At 48.9% G+C, this 22347-nt stretch overlaps 1 protein-coding gene and 1 long non-coding RNA gene across 4 annotated transcripts in view; one reads left to right on the top strand and one right to left on the bottom strand.

Moving 5' to 3' along the window:
- The window catches only part of Fam53b (family with sequence similarity 53, member B), a 91121-nt gene that overhangs the window by 24232 nt on the left and 44542 nt on the right, over positions 1 to 22347 (bottom strand). The gene's annotated exons all lie outside the window — the stretch shown is intronic.
- On the top strand, positions 445 to 21262 carry LOC134483949 (uncharacterized). The gene is made up of 2 exons (XR_010061154.1): positions 445 to 877; positions 4486 to 21262. It is a non-coding gene; the product is annotated as an uncharacterized LOC134483949 (long non-coding RNA).

The raw sequence follows: 22347 nt of genomic DNA on the forward strand, positions 1-22347 counted from the left end.
GTGAATGTGGTGCCGAGGCTCTGAGGGGAAGAATCTGTCCCCATTACCACAGGGAGGAAGGAAGTAGCAGGGAAGGCCAAGGTCACCCACAGGGGTCTTGTTCATCTTAAGGTCACCCCAGCACCTACCTAGAAGGATGAGCATGAGCTCCCAAGAGAGAATTGCCTAAAATAAGCAGATAACATCACCAGGTGTCACTAGACACTCAGTAGGAGCTTTGCCAGCAGCACCGCATAGGGCCAATCCTCAGGGAAACAGACTAGAGCATCAAGACAGCACACCCAGCTAGCAGCCAGCAGGGGGCCCAGGGTAGAGACAAAGAGGAGAGAGGAAGTGGGTTGGGGCAAGGAAAGTATCAACAGGAAATGCCCTTGGAACATGCCCTATAGCAGGCTGAGGCCTGGCCACCCCCACCCCCACAGTTTTCTAGTCTCAGTTCTCCCCAAGATGTTGAAAACCTGTTTGGCTCTGCAGGACAAAATGACACACCCTTCCACCCAAGAGCCCTCTTTCTTGTAGCACTGGGACACCTCAGCGTGCTAAGGAAACAAAGATACAGAGTCTCAGAAGCTCTAGGAACATCTGTTTGAAAACTCTGGGCTAGAGAACACAGGCAGGGGCATAGCCAAAGGCAAGCTGCCAGGATGGATAAAGACAGATGAGGAGTGGCTGTCTCTACACTCAAGATCCTAGCACCCTGGGCCTGGATCCATGGAAGGCAAAGGCCTGGGGGTTGGAGGTGAGGCTAGGGGAAGTCAGCTTCCACCTGCTGTGTCCTGGCCTGAATCTCCCACCATCTTCCATATAACATCTCCTTTCCCTCAGAGCTGGGTCTCCCTTATCACTGACAGAAACAATGGCTTCTGCAGTCATCCTGGTAAGACTATAGAAGGAACTGGGACGGGGGGGGGGGGGGGGGGGGGGGTCTGCTGAAAGGACACTAGTAGTGCCTGAGGCTACACTCTCAGAGCAGCCACAAGCCTGAGAGCTCTACCTTGCTCTGTTGATCTGTTGAGTGATACTCAGGCTTAGAGAAGTCTGGGACCCTGTCAAAGGCCCTAAGACTCAAAGTCTCGACAGAGAGCTATGCCCAGCTCACTTGCTCTGTGTGCTCAGACTCCTAGGCCGCTTACAGTCTGGGTGGGATTACCAAGTGTGGGAGCGGCCTGCCTGGGAAGGGAAAGCATTGCCTGGCCCTGAGGAATGTGCCTAGTCACTGGAGGCCAGAGGAAAGCTGTGACAGGTCACTCAGGCAGAGGAGACAGGAGGGAACCAGGGGAGAGATGGGTATGAAAGTGTGCTCCCGATTTGCAGAGTGGCAGAGAACCAGCTGGGAGGGCGCCAGGAAGAGGGCAGGCCCGGTTGCTGCCCAGGCACCATCTAGCTCACAGAGATCTTGAGCAGAGAGCCTTACCTCTCTGGGCCTCGGTTTTCTCAGGTACACAATGACAAATGACACACCACTATGGGCCAGGAGGCTGATGGGTTCCAGCTGGGCCCTTCTGCACTTTCTTCCTACCTCAAATCTATCCTAAGAAAACCAGCCCTGGTCTTTTCAAAGGTCATACTTTCCTACAGTCTCAGGGGAGGCTGTGCTTTGTGCCTGCTTGGTCTCTCTTCTCCCCATGTGAATAAGCAGGATGGGGATGGGTGGAGATTCCTGTGAGGACAGAGCCCAGTCCTGACCCACCTGACATCACATTAGTTAGCAGCTGTTAGCAGCTGCGTCAACTGGCAGACTTCCCCCCAGGGTATAGTCCACAGTTGGCCTTCATGCAACTGCAGGATGCCTGCTGTGAACAATACCCATGTGGAAGTTGACGGCTCGTGAGCTGAGCATGCCCTCACTTGGAGTGATGCCATCTCTGGTCTTTGGGGTACAATGGGATATATGGCTTTCATTCCTTTAGCTGATGCATAGCAAATGCATGTAGGTCTCAGGAGCTGTGCCATGTATTCCTTTAGAAGGCAAGTACTATCATTCCCATTTTGCAGATAAGAAAATTGAGGCCTAGATTAATAACATGCTCAGACTCCTGCAGCTAAAGAATGGCGGAATTAGCTCCTTTCTCCGTGTCCACAGATCTCCAGTAACCTACTAAGATATTTATAGCATTAGCAGTTCAAATTATAACAAGATGATTGGATGACAGGCACAGAAGACATAATTTTTCCCTAATGGAACCATAACATTTTATTCTTAGGAATATAATTTAAGTATTGATTAATTTCACCATACTGTAGGCTCTGCTTTACTCTCAGGGGTAAGTGCTAAGAAGACAGGCCTTTTCCAGCAAGGAAGGACTTTTTACCAGTTGGAGGAGGCCAAAGATGAAGATGCCTTAGTAAGCAGACAGCCCAGGTCACTAGGGTACCTGAGAAGGAGGGTGTCTGCCATCCTGAGCTCTGCCCAGGCCTGAGCCCTCAGAGGCTCCTCTGTTCTCTATACAGAGGAAGGCAATGAGGCATCATGAAACTGTGATGGCGTTGGTGACAACAGCAACTCTTGTCCGCCAACCAGATGTGGTAGGTGATTTGTACCCTTTGGCTCGTGTGGTCTTCATACCAATCCCATGAGGCAAGTAATTATTGTCCTCACTTTGAGGAAAGGAAAAAACAAAACAGAGTCATGCACAGTTACACATGCCTACAGAATCAGAAGGACCAGAGGCTCAAGGCCAGCCTTGGCTACACAGTGAATTCAAGGCCACCTTGAGCTATAGGACATGACAAGAGACCTCATCTAAAAACAAAAACAAACAAACAAGCAAAAACAAACTAGGATGCAAACCTGGCTAGAGAGGGAAGGTTGAGATCCCAACCTGGGCCCACTGGGCTGCCGCCCTCTGCCTTCTTGTGATGCTCAAGTGAGCCATGCCAGGAGGCCACTTACCGCTGCTTTTGTAAATGGTCCGTTTGAGGCCTATGTCCCAGTGCCACAATGCCCCCGTCTCCTGGCCCTGTTTCCCTCCCCCATCAAGCACACACCCCTTTGCCCAGCCCTTTAAGAGATGAAGCTTATCTGACAGGAAAGCATTCAAATTAGAGTGGTTTTTCTGCTTTCTGGACTCTCTTGCCTTTACCAATGGCTGTGAAAGCAAAGTTCTTCAGTATGGAGTGAAGGACACTGGGAAACAATGGGCACTGGAGATGCAGAGGGACTCCGTGATATGGCTCAGCTATACTGGACACCGAGGGCCTACCCCTTCAGAAGCCAGTTTCTGTGTCAGCTAGCTAAAGCAGCAACAGGGAGACCAATGACAGAACAAACCAACTGCACTCCAGCATGGAGGCAGAGCCAAATCCCTTGTAGTAGACTGACAGACAACTTGTTTCTGACTTGTCCCCCTGTGCCCTTTCTGGTGGGCCCCAGGGACACTGCATGGAAAGGGGCACTTTGGAACTAATGGCTGGGATGGAAAGGCAGCTCTAGAGCCGACGAGTTGCTCCTTCCAAAGCTGATGCTGCCCGGTGGTGCAAGACCTCCCTCCTTGGTGTAATGCAGATGTTACACTCTGGGGAGGCACTGAGCAGGTGCTTTTGTCTGCCTTTCTCCCAGTCAAGTCCCTGGCTTTGTGAGGCACCCACTAAAGAGAAGGGTAAGGAGGCCCTATGTGACACTATTTGCCCTAGCCACCTTTGGCCTATGGAGCCCAGTGGGGTGAGTTCACACAAGGCCACTGACAGGCAGGAATGGCATGATGTGGAGCAGTTTCTAAACCAGCATCTGGGCTATGGGAGCCAAGGGTGATTCAGGATTGGAGCTTCTGGGATTTTTTTTATCAGCTGACAAGAACAAAACTTGGAGCTCCAGTGTCCAGAACTACCTCCCCAGGTCCAGTTGAGGAACAATTTATCCACAGTGGATACTTCTGTCATATTCAGGTGGCATGGCTAAAATCTAGACACAGTCAACTATCTCTCCACTCAAAACCCAGGGCTACTCCCACAATGATACCTTATCACGCCACACACATGGCTAGAAGGCCTAGTGAGCCTATGTAAATTCAGGGCTGGCACCAAGACCCATTGGCTGGGAAGCGACGGCTCTCTTAGATGACTGTCAGAAAAACGCAAGCTCCTGAAATTAACATGCCGTCACCCGACCTCACTTTCTCAAGCCAACCAGACAGTGCTGAGGAAGAGAAAGAGCCACATTGTTGGGATCCTAGAAGACACCTTGCAGTGGCCTTTGCTACTCCCAGAGATAAGTGATCAGCATCCAGGAGACCACTTGAGGGGCTGGGTGGGGCAGGAGCCTCCTGGTTCTGGAGGAGCTCGACTAGCACGAGTGGACATCCAGCTCCTCTTCTCCACCGGGTACCGTGCCCAGCCATGGTTAGCCGCTGCCAGGGTCTGGAGGTTCCTCACACCATCTCTTATGGACAGGCCCACCACCTCTATCCTATCTATCACCCATGGTTCTTGACTTCACAACGCTATCTGACATGACTGTCTGTGTTGTTTATTGTCTATCCACACCAGATAGAAGTTTCCAGAGAACAAGGTCCTCAGCCATCTAGTTCAGCACTGGATCCTTCACCTGTATGATCTGCATCAAACAGAACTGCCCCAGATGAGTCCAGTGAGAGGATGGGTTATGCTTTCACTGCCCAGCATGGTAGTTTGCCATAAAGACACAGATTAAAGGAGTGGCAGAGAACTGGAGTAGGCACCGCCTAAGTACAAAGGAATCCAAGATGCTTCCTAGATTTGGCCTGCTGGAGCAGGTCCCCAAGATCCTGGGAGATAGACACACAATGTGAGCGCAACTAGGGCTGACTCGTAAAACACTAGCTATGTGTGGCAGTGTGGAAACATAGGCACCATGGACTTACAAGCCCTGAATGCCTATGGGCCAATGGTCTCAGGGCGCTCTGCTGTGCAAAGGACAGAGGTGTTCCTAGGCAGCATAGTTTCAACAGAGGAGCTAGCTCAGAGAGTGGTAAACTGCAGACTATGCAAACAAACAAACAAAAAACAACAACAACAAAAAAACACGGCAGCAGTAGACACTGCTTTTATTTGTTTGTGCAGAGTCCTGGTGTAGATATGACAATGGAAACTACTCCATTTCTTAAATGAGCTGCAAACATCTGGCAAAGCCATTCTCAGTGCAGCCCTTTTGAATGGATAATGGATTTTTTCTGTTTTCTTTTTTTTTTTTTCCGGAGCTGGGGACCAAACCCAGGGCCTTGGGCTTGCTAGGCAAGCGCTCTACCACTGAGCTAAATCCCCAACCGTGGATTTTTTTCTTTTAAAGAACACATGACATGTGGCCTGTTCTGATGGAGTTGTATGGTTTGGAGTTAAAGAAGAAAGAGATCGGCTGCAAACAAGGGTATGACAGCATCAGTGAGTTCAGAGACCTCGACCTGAACAGACTAAAGGAAGCCAACCCTTTCTGCACACACACACACACACACACACACACACACACACACACACACACACACACACACACAATGAACCTTTGGAGCTGGAGAGATGGTGGCTCAGTGGTTAAGGACACTTCCTGCTTTTGCAGAGAGAGGACCCAGGTTTGGCTCTCAGCACTTACAATGAGTGGCACACAACCACTCTTAACTCCAGCTCCAGGAATCTGACACCCTCTTCTGGCTTCTAGAGGCCCCTGCATATGTGTGGCACACACTCTCTCACACACATGTATATATCACTAAGAATTACCAAATATTTGAAAATACGTTTTCAAAAAATAAAACAAAACCTGTGCCTTAACTGCGAGTGAGACCTGGGCACTAAGCACCTGCACTTTGTCCAACTCACTGTTCTTTTGATTTCTCCTCTTTGAGGAATAAACTGTCTCATCACTGCTCCATGCATATGCTGACAATTTAAAACCAGATCTCGAGTCTGTGGGATCAATAGACTCCCGGAGCTAAAGAGGTTATCCAGAGTCTCCATTCAATATTACAGTTGTTTAGAAAAAGAAGGGCGGCATCCACCTCAAGCCACTCTTGTGGCTTTAGAGGAATTTTACATCCTGTGCTTTGGACTTCACAATGTCGTTTTAAAATCTTTTGAAATGTAAGCTTCTTACACATGTATGTACCTAAAAACAATAAATAACAAATTAAGAAACTACTATTTCTCTTTTCTCTTTTTATTTAAAAGATTCATTTATTTATTATATTTAAGTACACACCAAAAGAGGGCATCAGATCCCATTACAGATGGTTGTGAGCCACCATGTGGTTGCTGGGATTTGAACTCAGGACCTCTGGAAGAGCTGCAAGTGCTCTTAACCGCTGAGCCATCTGTCCAGCCCCCTCTCTTTTCTCTTGAGACAGGGTCTCATTACACTGGCTAGCCTTGACCCCTTCAGCCGTGTGAGGTACGGAACTATGTGCACACACCAATATATCCAGCTGGGACATTGCTCAAGCAGGTACCAGAGTGTTAGCATCTAGGATGAATGGGCCTCTTGTTCTGATCTGTGTTTTACAGCTAAGGAAGCAAAGGCTCAGGGAAGTTCACTGTCTTGCCAAAGCCCCACAGCCACACATGCACCAGCTCTACCTGTTCCAATGACCTTGCTCTGAGCCCTTCTTAGCCTCCTGGCAGCACAGGCTCTTTCCAACCTGCCCTTCTCCTCCTTGGCCACCGAAAGCAGCTATGCTGATATGTAGGTCAGGCTAACCACAATTGTTAAGACTGCAGAAACAAGTGGGCACTCTGGTGAAGTCTAGGTCATAATAGGTGATATCCTTTTCAGTGAAAACCTGCTCTGTGCCTAGTCTCACCAAGCAGACAGGCCTATTCAAGCAAAAGATGGCCAGGGGGCCTGGGGTGGGTGTGGGTATGCTCTCTGCTAGGACATCAAGCTGAAGAAAACACTGTCTGTGATAAGGATTAGGGATACTGTTGGACAGTATTGTGCATACTGCACCACCAAGTTGCTGCGGGTCGTCTCAGCAGGGGTCCCAGCCGTGTGCCACCTCCTACACACCTCCATCCTTCCATCGCTCGTAACATATTCCTGAGAATGGGCAGGCTCCTTGACAAACTACCTGTTCATCCCAGCAAGCTGGGAAGGAGGTGCCACACTGTGACAAAGGGCTTCTTCCTCAGCCCCATACACACTCCCCTACTCTGCCTACCAGGCCTTCTCCAGTCACTGTGTCCTCAGCCCCTACAGTCCTCAGTGGGTATGCTACCCAGGGTCAGCAGAGATTCTCAGCCGCATGCCCTGCGTTCAAGCTCCACACCAGCTAAGACTAGCAGCTGGCTTCTCGTAGATCATTTCATCCAGTTTCTGCACTCCCATCCTTGGCAGTGACCTGCTGTGCCAACAGCAGTCTACGCATTAGAGCTAACATGGAGATTAGCAGTCAGTTTGCATATGGTATTCAGAGCTCCACAGGAGTGCTTCCATAGGTTTACAATTACCTTGTTATCAAATTGTCCTTTCTCAGAGAAACCTAGAATGGTTTCTGTACTTTCTCTTAGCTAACTACTTATGTACCTCTTTCCCAAAAAGGAAGAGAAGTTAGAGTACATCCCAGCCCCAGAGTCTGCTACACAATGGAAGCTTAAAGGATGCATGGAACAGTGTGGCCTTAAAAGCGAACTCCCTTTGAAAAACTGCAATTCCTGTTGCTTCATCTTCAGATTCTGAGCAGACCACCACCCACTCCCCCTTGCACAGCTGCCCCAAAGGGGCCAGGGAAGGGACTGGAACGATGAGGGGGATGTACTCAAGACCAGTTCCGTGTGTCCTCATCACTCACCAGCTCAAAGCAAGCCTGCACCTATCCATGTGTCTCCATGAGGACTTTCGAACTCTATTCCCGACAACATTCCAGACCCTGACAGAGCTCCTGCTCTAGGCAGGCTGCTGCAGTTCCAACCTGGGATGGGCCTCTGTTCGCTAAGCTTGAGGTGGAGCACGGGATAAACCCACAGCCACACGAGGCTTTTAAATGTTGGAGCCAACCATCCCCACCCTTATTTTTACAAAGCTGCCATAAAACCACCTTTCAGGGCCAAGTTATTTCTCCCACAAATTAATGTCCTCTGGCAACTTCTGAGCTAGTAGTCCGCGTCCATCAGAGAAGACATCAGGCCAGCGGGGAAACTCCTAGGGCCCCTGCCCTGGAGTACTTTTGAGGGCTCTGTCTGAATGATGAGGAGCACAGGGCTGCCCTGGCAGGCCAGGTTTCATTTAACCATATTGAGTGGCACAGCCACACCAAAATTCTTCGAGGGACAGGAAGAAGGGAGTGAAAAGCAAAGGAAATGAACACTCCCTGCTCTGGCCCACACTTTCTTAAGCATGGCAAAGACTCAAGGGGAGCCTAGAAAAAGCACTACAGGGTGGATGAGCAGCCGAGCCAGTACTTGTACCCACTGTGGGACATGGAGCTTAGTGCGGCAAGCGGCAGCACAGGCGGCTCATCCCACGGCAGGTGCCCAGGCCCTACTCCCAGCCCCTCAGCCAGCAGCACTCTTACTTGCCATCTGGGAGCACAGGGATGGCCTCACGGAAGCCAGCTTAGGGCGAGGCAGAGCTGGAGGCCACCATAGGGTGGGCCACCTTACATCACTGACACATTTTTAACTATAAAGATAATTATCCTGGGTCCTTTCAAAGCCCAGCTTTTAGTGAGAAGTTGCCACATAATCTTTCTAAACAAGGAAACTGAGGCACCGGGCTACCTAGGTCAGGGGCTAGAGAGCAGACACTAAAGCTCTGCAGGCTGTGGGGCTCCTGTTGCCCCATCTGTGCCAGGACTTAGCCGCAGATGCCAAATATAGCAAGAGGTACTGCTGTGTATAAATGAACTTCATTACAGAGTCAGACTCTCCCTCTGGAGAGGCTGTGAAGGCTGTCACCATCCCTCAGATATATCTTCTTAAAGACCTTCTTCTCAAAGCATTGGAAAGAGGTGTGCTGGGGCCAGTACAGAGCCCAAAACACTGGGCTTCATCCACTGTGACTGCTCCCAGGGGGGTGCTCTGTGATGAGGCAGTCCCCATGGTCCCCCTTGTATTGTGAGGTCTCTCTAGGCTTCTAGGATGAGACAGTTGGGAAGGTCTGGGTGGGGACAGATGGAGCCCTTCATTTCTCCTTTCGTACCCACCCTCCTCAGGTGCCTGCCCCTCTGGAGGCTACTGGGTTTCATCAAGACTACTTTTGGTGTCCCACTCTGTCACTGCTTCAAATTTAAGTGTCAAACTTCAGTAATAATCTGCTTTTAGCACCTCTTCATCCTAAATGATGACAAGTGTCACTCAGAACGTCTAGTCAGCTCTACCACTGGTACAGCAGAGCTTAGAATATGCAGCCAGGATGATGGCCTGTGAGTCCCAGGACTGTGGGGCTATCCCTGAGCTTGGTTACTTGGACGTCTTCACACTGGGAGTCTGCTGTGTCCCCCCAGGGAATCTCTGGCACCCTGAACCTTGCCAAGGACATGTGATTGGGAATGTAACAAGGGCAACCTTGGAGAACTCTGAGCCTTGAGACTGGGGCAATGATTCTAAACTCCAGCCTCTGTATAAAACAGCAAGGAACTGTTTTAAGGCAACACTACGTAACTACCTATGTTGCCTAGGCCCAGGAGTGGTGCGATGGTTTGAATAAGTTTGGCCCAGGGAGCTATTAGGAGGTATGGCCTTGTTTGAGGAAGTGTGTCACTGTGGGAATGGGCTTTGAGGCTCCTATGCTCAGGATCTGCCCACTATGGAATGAGACTCTCCTCCTGGCTACCTTCAGATCAAGATGTAGAACTCTGAGCTCCTTCTCCAGCACCATGTCTGCCTCCAGACTGCCATGTTTCCTGCCATGATGATAATGGATTGAATTTCTGACTGTTAAGCCAGCCCCAATTAAACACTTTCCTTTGTAAGAGTTGCCTTGGTCATGGTGCCTCTTCAGAGAAATGAAACCCTAAGACAAGTGGTAAGTGCCACCCTTGTGGCTGAGTATCAGTGATGCAGCAGCTCACTTATCCATTAAGAAACTAGGCTTTTGCCTTACTTCATTATTCATTGACCTAAAATAAATATTCAATAAACTACTAGCACTTCTGTTACAGATACAGGCCCTCCAGAACACAAGGAGTAGACAAATATTCACATCTAGCACGCAGCTCAGGAGATCTCCTGACATGGCTGTTACCACACACCAACACTGACCGCACTAACAAGCAAAGACCAAGTGAAAAATGGTCAGAGAAATGGGAAGGGATCAATGGGTATTTGTAATACTCACATCTGAACCTGTTCCCTACCCCTGTCGTTGAATGTCAAGTGAATCTGACCTCCAAAGACCACAAGTTGTCCACAAGCCCTGGTCTCCACCTGTCTTCTCCTGTGCTGCTGATCTGGGCCTGATGCGCTGTGGATGTCAGAAGCTTCCTTCAAAGCAGGGTCAGAAAGGAGGGTTTGGGTGAGCTAATCCCTTCTGCAGACCCTGATGGGTACAGGACATATTTGCAAAGTGCCTGCTGGAAGCCTGAGATGAAGAGAAGCTGTCACTTTGCCATTTACATGTTAATCAGAGTAGCAGTGAAAGGTCCTAAGATGAACCATGTCCCTCTCATTCCTGGGAAGAAAGGACAGTGGCAGGAGGGTGACCAGGTAGATGACCCAAACCATAGAGGACAGGGTTGGCACTAGAATAAGGTTGACCAGGTAAAGGTCAAACTCAGGGACTAACCCCCACCCCTGGCCCAGGTACAAAAAGAACCCATAGATGGGCTGCATAGTGCCAAAACAAACAAACAAACAAACAAACAAACAAAAAAAAAGAGTGACCTCCCACAAAGACCTCCCAAGCTAGGGTGATCAAGTTCAAGTACATATTCTGATGTGGCCAGCCTGGGGTGGAGGCCAAATTCCAAATTTCTACCAAATGGCTGAGCAATGCTAGGTGCTGGTGGGAGAACTGCCTGCCCACTGTGGGCCAGAAGCTTTCCATGGCCACTCTCAGGCATCCGACAAGGGTTTGCTATGATGGCAATCTGCTCCAGGTCTATACTCTTCCAGAAAGCCTACCAGACTCCGTTTTCCCCAGCTCTCCCGCCATCCTACCCAAGGACTTTGTAGAAACAGTTATCTGCCCCAAGTCTGATGGGTGTGTAAAGACCTTTAACTCACCTCCTTCCAAACTAGGAGGCTCTGGGCCAAGTTTCCAAAGTCTCGAGCAAGGTACTAAACACCTCTGGGCCTCAGCATATCTTCCAATATCTCACAGGAATACTATGAAGCTAAAATGAACTGACAGGGGTTCAAATCCAAATAGAAGCTGTGATGGCCTCCAGCTGCAGCCTCAGTTCCAGGTCCCCATAGATCTGGGCAAGAATCTGAGACTTATACCTTACTTGCCCAAGAAACCACCTCTTCACTTTGGAAAGGGGACAACTTGAATCCATGAACCCTCTTTCTGAATGGACTCCTAGAGCTGCCCAACACCAGCAAATCAAATGTAGACTTGTCCAGAGGCTTAGTTCCCTTCCTGGAATCCTGTGACATGGCTTGAGGCTCCACTTGCTCTTCAGAGCCGTGACCCACTCTTTCAACACCCACATTTCTTAGGGCTCCAGACACGATCCCATCATGCTCAAGAATATTTGTCTGGTCCTGCCAGGCTCTTCTCATGTACTGGGTGCCCATATACCTATACCTGGAAGACAAATCTAACACTGTCCAACAGGCTGAGAGCCAGCGAGATGGTTCAGTGGGGAAAAGCATCCAGTGCCAAACAGGGGAAGGAGAGAAGTGCTACCCATGGCACCCAACTTTAGCAGAAGAATGTCAGGCAAATAGAGGCTGGAGGAAGAGAGCTGGCCTCTCATGACTGTCTCCTCTGCTGGCACAGTCACTCAAACACATGTGACCCTACCAGGCTGGTCTGCTCCTTTCTCAGCAGCTGCTTCAGATGCTACTCTTCCGAGTACTCCCCACCCTCCCCTTTCTTCAGGCTAGCCAGCTGTGTGCTTCCTCAGTTGTTTTTCTGAGATATGGGTTCTACTAAATCCTAGTTATACATACTTTCAGTGACTTCCTTGGACCCAATGGATAGTTTGTCCTGACCAGGCTCTGGCTGATCCAACAGGCACGCCATGCTCCCATGCCACACTCTAGCAAGGGACAGCTGCCTCCCCTCCTGCTCCAAGGAAAGCAGACACATGATGTGGCTTTTTGTACAGTGTCAGGGTAGAACTGGGGTCCCGATGACCCTTAGAGATATGCACTGATGTGAGTTCACTGCTTATAAAGGAAGCCTCTGAGAGTTGTACTATGTTGTAGGACCGAGCATTTCTTTCGTTTTCTAAAAGAGATTTAAAAAAAAAAAAAAAAAGCCACCCTTCCCTGCACCCAAAAGGACTACCCAAGAGAGTTCTAGTCTAACTTTCAAAGGTGACATTGTCAATCTTGGGGTCAGAAGGAGGAATTAAGCCACACTTAACGGAGTCAACTCGAGTCCTGTGGGAAGGAAGTGCAGTAGAGAGCTGGATCATCTATGTGGCATGGTTTTCTTCAGTTCTCCACTGAGGCTGGAAACCGCACAAAAGAGGCCTAATCCAGATGGCTGAAACCACAGAATGTTCTAGATGAATTACCCTGTCAACTGGGAGAGGCTGCTGATGCTGTGCTTGGGGTGGCAGAGGGGCATATCCTGAAAGGTGTGACATCTGAGCCTCAGAGCAGTGGCCTCCATAGAACAGCAGCTTGCCGGTCTTGGGAATGGGACGGCCATGCTCGGCCTGGGCCAGACTTGGCCATCAAAATCACTTCCAACTCAAGGACACCTCTATGTTTCCTTCACTGGTCCTTGCTAAGGCTTTCCACCTCAGTTGACACCATGCTACTAAGATCTGATGTCCTTTGAGGGACCAGGGGCTAGAGGAAAAAGGGCAAACTCCTTCCTGCATTTGTCAAGTGTCTTCTTCCCTACATGCTGAAGTCCACTGAGGTTTACTAAGACTTAGTGAAGGCTTGGATGGGAACCACAGACCTCCCCCTACCTCTTCTGTGTAGGAGAATGCTGCCCCAGCTGTTGTAAACTGACAGATATGGCACAGCTGAGATGAGATTCAGCATGACAAAGATTAAAAACCATGGAAGAATCCTCCTGTGGCCCTATGCCAGCCCAGGCCTCCTCCAGCCCTGAGCTTGGAGCTTGGGATTAGGAACCCAGGCTCTAATGGACAAGGACAAACGCACTTTAGCAGAGGAACTGAGGCTCCAGAGGGAAAGGGCGGCCTGGCTGATAAACCACTGGCATGCAGTGACTGGAACAAGGTGGCTCTGTGGACACTTGGTGTAGCACCAGGCTTCATTTGTTCTAAGAAATGAGCAAGAAGAAACATGTGGGCTGGGGAGATGGCCCAGAGGGTAGGAAGACCTGCTGTGCAAGCATGAGGACCTAACACAGTCTGTGCAATAGATGCATACACAGTGTGAGTTTCTGCACTCCCAGTGCTTCTGCAAAGAACATTCTGAAGAATAAAAGCTAAGTGCCATGTGTGTAAGTAGGTGTGCAAAGCACGTGTGCACGTGTGTGGGGACAGCAGACTCTCTAGGGGCTCACAGGCCAGACAGCCTGGCGTACACAGTGGAAAAACAACAGAGACCTGGTTTCAAACAAGGCAGAGGTTGTCTTCTGACCTCTACACGTGTGCTATGGCATGTGTGTACCTGCATTCACACACACTGTACACACAATAACAAAGAGACAGTCAAAATAAGCATGCAAATTAGATCAAAGGAACTTAAAACCAGCAAGCTTTAAATAAACTATTCGAACAGAAATGGTGATGTTGGAAAGTTAGGGTGACTGATTCTGCCCAGTGCAGCCGACACTGAGAATCTGGAGGCCAATAGCAATTGTTGCACTTTGGTGGGTCCTGTCGTCCCACCGCTAGCACACTACTGGTGCTTTACCACAAATGAGTTTGCCACCGCCTACCCTGCTTTAGTCCACAGTCAAGCTTGCCAACAGCACCATGATTGGCCTCCCTGACTTCCCCAGACCCCTCAGTCATACTGTTCATCACAGTCTAGAGAATTTCCAGGGATTCTGTTGCTCCTGGGTTTCAAATTCTTGAATACTTCTACCCTGTATGAAGAATAAAAGCTAAATGTCTTATATGTATGTAGGTGTGCACACATGTGTGCATGTGTATGGAGGCCTGAGGTCAACTTTGGGTGTCATTTTTCAAGAGTCATCTATTTTGGGGTTGGGGGTAGACAGGGTCTCTCTACATAGCCCTGGCTGTCCCAGAACTCACTAAGTAGATCAGGTTGGCTTTGAACTCAGAGGTCTGCCCGTGTCTGGAGGGCTAAAAGCATGAACCACCACACCCAGCTAATCTACGGTGTTTTTTGTTTTTGTTTTTGTGTTTTTGTTTTTTGAAGATTGGTTATTCTGGAATTTGAGGCTCACCAATTCAGTTAGGATAACTGACTATTGGGACCAAGGATGCTACCTTAACCCCTAGACAGGGATACTAAGGTACAGAAAGGTGGCATAAATTACCCTATGAAGACCTAGCTGCCCCAGATAAAGAGCTCCAGCAGGAAGCAGGTCCTGTCTCCCTCCAGCCTCTGTTGTCTCATTGGTTCGGTTCACACACACTCTTACTTCTTCAGCAACCTAGGAATAACACGGGGATTTCTCTAGACTAGTGGGTTTTAACTTTCCTAATGCTGTGACCTTTAATACAGTTCCTCCATGTTATGGTGACTTCCAATCATAAAATTATTTTCATTGCTACTTTGTAACTATAATTTTGCTACTGCTGTGAACGGTAATGCAACCCCTGTGAAAGGTTGTTCTCCCCTACCCCCCAAGGTGTCGCCCCACAAGTTGAGAACTACTGCTCTAGACGCCTCCTCCTCCCAGGGTTCTGGAGGTGAATTAGTCACACACTAGTAACAATGACCCACAGGCCTTTCCTGCAGTGGCTCCCCTGGCCGGCCCAGAGCTGCCCTGGGGAATGCTCAGACTGCAGCATGAAGGGCTGTTTTCCTTCTGCCTAGAAGCTGTAGTTCCTGGAAGACAGAGGTGCCCAAGACTACGTCCATACCATGAAGGTCTGGCGAGCCAAAGGTGCTCCCAGTTTGATCAGGAAGCTCCAGGTGCTCTCACCTAGGGAACTGGCTTGGGGAGGAAAAGACACTCACTCCGAGTGTCCTGGAGCCCCCAGAGCACCACTGCCTCTCAAATGAGGCATGGAAAATCACCAAGTGGCATGTGAATGCTTCCCTGGCATGCTCCCAGGGGAACTCCTATTTTTTCTCTTCCCCAGGAGATCAAACCTATTATGTCAACACTGGGCCATGATCTGAGTGACCTTCAGAAGACGGCTTATTACATAACCCAAGGATGGAGACTGGGGACGAGAAGGGAATCAGGCATCTGTGGAGGGTTTTCCTGAAGCACGGATTCCCCACCAAGGTTCTACAGTACCATGGACACATCTTTCTCTAGGAAAATAGGAAGGCCATGTGCCAATCACTCCAACCGCAGCCTGCTGCACGGCTGGCAGGACTTGGCCCACCAACACCACAAGCACAGCAGGGTGACCAGAGCTTCAGAGTAGCTGTATCAGGGAAGCTGACCCATGAGCACAGGAGAAAAACTGCAGGCTCTTCAGCTGCAGCTGCTTCTTTTTGCAATTGCTTTTTCTTAAAATGTGCGGGTGTTCTCATGTGTATGAGGATACACATATGTGCAGAGAAAGGCACCGAGCGTCTGCTGTCACTCTCCATCTCATCTTTATGATTTTTTTGTTTTTACGTATATGAGTATTTTGCTCATATGTATGTCTGTGCATCACATGCATGCCTGGTGCCCAGGTAGGTCAGAAGAGGGCACCAAATCCCCCAGAGCTTGAGTTATAGACAACTATGAGCCACTATGTGGGTGCTAGGAATCAAACCCAGGTCCTCTGTAAGATCAAGTGTTCGTAACCACTGGACTATCTCTCCAGGCCTCTAGCTCCTATTTTTCACCTAAGCTAGCAGCTAGCACAGCCCAATGATTCCCCAGTCTCTACTTTCTGCCAGCCCGGACCACAAGCAGCTCCTCCCATGGGTGCTGGGCTCTGTGCAACATGCACTCTTAACCACTATGCAATTCCCACCTTTCTTTCTATTTCTTTTTATACAGCAGTGTTCAATTGAAAACTACATGCTAGGTCTATAGTGCATGACTTCATTCTATTCTCCTGAGAAAAGTGAGAGTAATTCCATTTTACAGACGCAGAGGGGCCAAGTGTGTGCCTAAGGGTGTACAGATCAGATCAGAAATGGTAGGATAGGGATAGAGCCCTGACTTACCTGACTTCAAAACTCACATTACATCCCACAAGGATCAGTCACTGACAAAGGCCAGGTGATAGGAGAGGGACTCACCAGGGCCCAAGCCTTCCTGGGGTTTCCAACTCACTATATGGCTTTGAGCAAGTCTCTGACTGCCCCTGCATGCTAACAACCATGTCCTCCAGTGAGGGATAAACTAGCACAGGAGAAGCAGATGGTACTGAACCACTGATTGGGCAGCAGGGGCTGCCAAGCTGGCCCCCTCTCAGTTCACCTAGACAGACTGCCATGATTGGTTAGCAATGGCTGTCAAGGGCATGGACGAAGGCATGTTAGGTTACTATGCCCAGAGCTGCCACAGCTCAGCATCCACAAACTCCAAGAACACAGGTTCTCTGTTGGGGTCCAGAACATCTGGAGCGTCCATCCCCTGTGCTGCTAGGTTTTGTCTTCACTTCTTCGAGCACTTCTTTCGTTCCAATCCAATCCAGAGCCTCACACCAGCCTGCACTTTATGTTGTAGATCCATCTCTAAATTCCTCCCCCTACCATCAATAGGAGGTGTTTCCCACCGCAGTAGCGAGGCCAACGAGGGGCCAAGGCAATAGGCAAGGCAATTGGTGAGGAACTGGACACTGACAGAGTAGACAAGAGAAGACCACAAAGGCTTAGGCCAGCTAGGCCCACAGCCAGGGATTTGGTCAAGAAAATGGAAGGCTGACCCACAACTGCCAAGTCCAGCAGCATGAAAAGCCACTCCACATGCCAACTAGAAGTGCTACTGTCCCCTGTTAAAGGCAACTCCACTGGTACACAGAACAAAGAGAAAGAAGGCTGGCTGAAAGGAGTTTCATCCAAGGGTGACTCTACCCAGCAAAGAGCCAGGAGTTATCACTAAGCATCTGTTATAACCCCTGCTGATGGGACAGCAGCCCGCCGACCAACAGAGCCCTGTGGCCCCGTTCCACCAGGCTCTCTAAACTCACGGGCAGGACCCCAGCTCCCAGTGGCTCCCTACCATATGCCAGCATGCTTATTTCTACCTCGTGCTCTTTCCTGCCCCACAACACCCCAGCCAGCTTTCATGAGTTTCTCAAACATCTGCTAACACAACAGTTGCTGCCTGTTCTGGGGCCTCCTCGGGGAGCTTGAGGGTGCAATGTGTGGGCAGCTGCAATCAATCAAACCTCTGTTTCGGCATCCTGAGCCCTCCCTATGAATGTCTTGCCTCTGTTTGAAGCTCTGTTGAAAAATACAATTTGTTTTCTCTTTCAAATTGACCAGCCTGGAGTTAAAAACACAGTACCCAGGGGCATGGCATTCATGAGTAATATTATTAATTGTTGATTTTCTGAAGTCTTTGCTCACACACATGATCCATGTCTGAATGATACTACATGACTCGGGACTTGCTGGGAGACAAGCAATGTTTGGTGGTCAGGCCAGGTCTCAAATGAAGCAGTTACTATCAATGTCGGGGAAAGTCTGGCTGCTAAACAGCTCTCAATGCTCAGATCAGACCCGTCCTCAATGCTGGCCACTGGCATTGTGTAAACAGGAGGCTGCGGCTTTACAGAACACCACAGACAACGAGGACCTCAGAAGACCACTTGAGGAGGAAAGCATGGGAAGAGATCTGCAAGACCAGACCCAGGCAGGACTGGGTCACATGGACTCCCACGCGCCTTTGAGCAGCTCACATCACAGAGCAGAGGCCATAACTAAAAATACAAGGAAGGTATTGTTTCTCTTCCTGGGTCTCCTTACTACAATCAACCTTCTTCACTCTAGGTCCAGCCGGCTGTTAGCTGCAGCCTTGTCTGTGGCTCCTTGGCCACAATCTTAATACTGAGATTTTAAGACAACATGACCTAAGACAATTGGAAAGCAACCTTTTACTGCAATTTTACCTTTACTGCTGAGAGGATGAGGGCCACCACTGCTGGTTAAGACAGCTGTGCCCCAGAGATATGGAAGGAGACAGGGTAGCTGTGGACCCTGGGGATATTTTAGCCCTGGTTACAAGAGTGCTTGCTGGACATGGGGAGGGAATACTCACATATGGCTAACTCCCTGTGGAGGGAGGTAAATCCTCTTCTGTCACCATTTCACCACCTTAGCAGGCATGCTGGTGGCCAGAGAACTGCTTCCTTACCATTTGCAGGAGAAGAGGATAAGGCAGAAGGATGAACAAACAAGGGGTGGTAGATGGCTAAGACAGAAAGGGACACTAGGACAGGAGGAAGCAAGAAAAGCAGCATCTACAATAGCAACAGACTGTACCCTGTGGTTGTTCACACCTCCTCTCTAGCCCTAACAAGCACAGTTTGAACTGTGCCTGTCAGCACTCACCATTCAAGAAACAGTACACTGGGTAACATGGGTGTGGTGGGCATGAGTGTATGGACAGATATACAAATGTTCATAAAAAACTATAGATAGATATACACATAGAAAGATAGAGATAAACATACATGCATGCATGCACACTATAATGAATATTATATTGGTGAACTGTAATGTGCTGGAGATCACTGAAAAATGCCTGGGGAGTGGGGTTACTCCCCACTTCCAGACCCAAGAAAGTATGTCTCAGTGTGTGCTCTCCAAGATGGCTTGTTTGTATTGTGCAAACTAGCACAAGGTGAGCCATTTCCAACAGGGGCCACTGTCCTTTATCCCATGATGTAAAGGTACCTGCAGTGGCAATGGGAAGTCTGAAGCTCATCCAGAAAGATGAACAGGAACTCCTGCTATCTGCCTCCCTGACTTGATATTTTCTATCTGTTGCTTCTGTCTGTCTATCTGCTACTGGCTGTTTATTCTTTTATTTGGATTTACTATATATAATAAACTCATTCTTTTAAAAGAAAAAACACAGCTATCAAAAGCATTCTCCAGATTATATATAGCACATGCACACACGCACACATACACAGACACACATGCACATGAACACTCAAATATAAACTCACATTAAATACACATTGGCTATTTCCCCAAATCCCCCCTCACTCCTGTGTTGGTTGTAGACCTGCTACACAGTACTGGTCAGCAAACTGCCTAGGGCTCTAGCAACATAACCCCTTTTCTGGAGCCTTCCAATTCACCAGCACCCCTAGATATGGATATAGAAGTCACTACTCTGTCCAGAAAGGTTCTGGCAGGACTAGGAACCAGCAGAGCCCCAGTACCCTCTCAGGGTTGTAATAGATAAGCCCTGACATAATACAGGCTCTGTCAGGGAGCTTGTGCCTATGGCGTGTGCTCCTCCTAAACCAAGGGGTAATGGAGACTAGGGCCTTGGGGTCTGGACCTCTGAGCTCTTTACCCTCTCCTGCTATCTGGCTTTCAGCTCTCATCCTAACCAGGCCTCTTTTCTATGGGCAGATTAGAGAGCTCTGGCTCCCACCAGCTATTGTAAAGGCCAAAGGAAAGCCCCACAAGTTCACCACCCTCAGGGTCTGTTCCTGGCCCCAGTGGGCCCCTAAAGGGAGTTGGTTTATTAGAACACCCAGCTGCTCCAAAGGTCTAACCAAAAAGGCAAAGTACCTTTATCTAAAGAGTTTATACACCTGGTCTCAGTGGCCACATGTAAAGAGGTTTCTTCACAAGAACATGAAAGTGGAACAAATATACGAACCAAGATCAAAGACCTACGAACCAGTTAAGAAGGCAGCTTGAGGAAGAAAGGGCTGTGCCAAGCCTATCCTACAGCTATCTTCCTCCCAGACATGTGGACACTGTAGTTCTCTAAGCAGCTAAAGGCCTCTAGTAAAGCCACAGCATGCAGAGGGTACCAGCCTCAACCATCCTCTGGCAAGGTTTGGTCTCTGTACACCAGTGACATGCCTTCCTCTTGTGAACCCAAACCCAGAGCCCTACCATATCCTGGCTGATTCCAGGACTCTTAAAAAAAATGTGCATGAGTGTTTTGCCTAGAGGTAGGTATATATGCCTATCACGTGCTGCCTGATGTTCCTAGAGGTCAGAAGAGGGTAGCAGTTCCCTTGGGACTGGAGTTGTAGGTAGTTCTAGGCCACCGAGTGGGCACTGGGAGCCAGACCATGTCCTCTACAAGAACAGCAAATGTACTGAAGCCATCTCTCTAGGCCCCTAACCCAGGACTCTTTACAGATGCATAAGGACTATCTCAGTGGTTATCAGATCCTTTGGCAAGTAAGGCCTACCTACTGAGAATGTATACTACTGCATGGAGAGCCGAAGCAGGCAGAGCCACAGAGGGCTGGCCAGAGGTAGATGATGGCGGGACATGGACCATGATCCACAACTCCATCCTCAGGGTCTAACCTCTGGTGGATAGGGTGCATATTCCCAGGTCATCCTCTCCTTTCCCTGAGCTTTGTACCACCTACATAGTCAAGGAGTCAGCCAAGGCGACAAGCAGAACCAGGGTGGCCTTCTCAGGCTCCATCCAGTACGCCTTCCTGGATCTTGGAGGCCTGCCTGGAACCAATGAGGCAAGCCATACATTTGGGTACAACCCACTGAGCAATATATATATATAAATATATATATAAATATATATATATAAAAAATATATATAAATATATATATATAAAATTTTTTTTGGTTCTTTTTTTCGGAGCTGGGGATCAAACCCAGGGCCTTGCGCTTCCTAGGCAAGCATATTTTTAAACAGTGTCTACATATGTGAGGCCAGAAAATGTCTCCCACAATGCAGTGCTGTTACTCCAGCTTGTGGCTAGTAAGATCTAATAACACATGTAAGCTGCCTTTATTACCTCTCTGGCTTATTCACTAAGAAAACAGGCTTGGCATTAAAAAGTAACTGAGGCTATGTATCACACCCAGAACTTAGGGCTCAGAAGTCACCCAATGCTGTCCCCTTTCAACCTATTTCAGTCTATCTGGAGAGAGAAACTTCCTCTTGGCATCCAACATATGTGTTCAGTTACAGTCCAGGGGGGTAAGGCAGAAAGATCTCCCACACGGGAAGGAGGAAGGGACTCTCGTGGAGCCAAGATGAAAGTCATGGAACCTGCACATGGAAGAGGGCAGCAACTCTGTCCCAAGTTGACCCATGGGCACAGGGGTGGCGCAAGCACATCACCAACTTGTCCCCAGTTGTCCTGGACATGTACTGGGCTCATATGTGAAAGTGGCTCAAAATTGTAGACTCTGAAGCCACCTCAGATACAGATACCTGCACCTTGTCTTCAGTGGGGGACTGACAAGCTTGGAGAATTAAAGGAACAGAAGGTAAACCATGCATAGAAACATCTTTGTTGTAAATAGAGAGCTCTACTGCGGAAGTGTGTGTGCATTTATGTTTGTGTATACATGACTGTGCATGTGTGTGCACGTGCCTGTGTGTGTGCGCACGCCTATGTAGTATGAGAACTGAAGATTGCCTGCTGGATATACCTGCCTGGTGCAGAACAGGCACTATGAGCCTGCCTGCCTTGGGTCTGCCCATGGTCTGAAGAACTTGGTCATCTCTCCTGAGAACACTCCCTCACTAGCAAACAAATCTTCATTGCCTCAAACCAAACAATAATCAATGCTTTTATACATAACACCCAAAACTAATACTCACACCACAGCACTGAGCAAGAGGCTCTCCTGGGTAGGCACACAGCTAGTAGTGCCATGTTTTGTCCACCTTAGCCATCCATCCTAGAGTTAATGGTCACAAGGACCAATGTCATATACAGCAGAGGCCTCACCATTTTGGTCACATCCTATGGCCACCACAGCAGGCACCAAATGCAGCCAGCCCTCAGGCTCTGACAACTGTCCTGACGGGTCTAACTCCAAGCCCATCTCTCTTGGATCAATACCCAAGAGAAGTGCTGGTACAATGCTGGACTCCAAGACAACGAGGACAACAACAGCGGATGGAAGTACATGGGAAAGGCTCCTCCCACAACCAGTGCTAGCAACAGTTGCACACTAACAATTTCTGAGTAGTCTAACTGTTTGACAGTTCAGTCAAAAGAAATGATTTCTTCCCACCTTCTCTAAAGTCATCATCCATGGCCCTGATCTAGGGATCAGCATAATCCA

This window comes from Rattus norvegicus, chromosome 1 (genome assembly GCF_036323735.1).
Source record: "Rattus norvegicus strain BN/NHsdMcwi chromosome 1, GRCr8, whole genome shotgun sequence".
Classification (NCBI taxonomy): domain Eukaryota; kingdom Metazoa; phylum Chordata; class Mammalia; order Rodentia; family Muridae; genus Rattus; species Rattus norvegicus.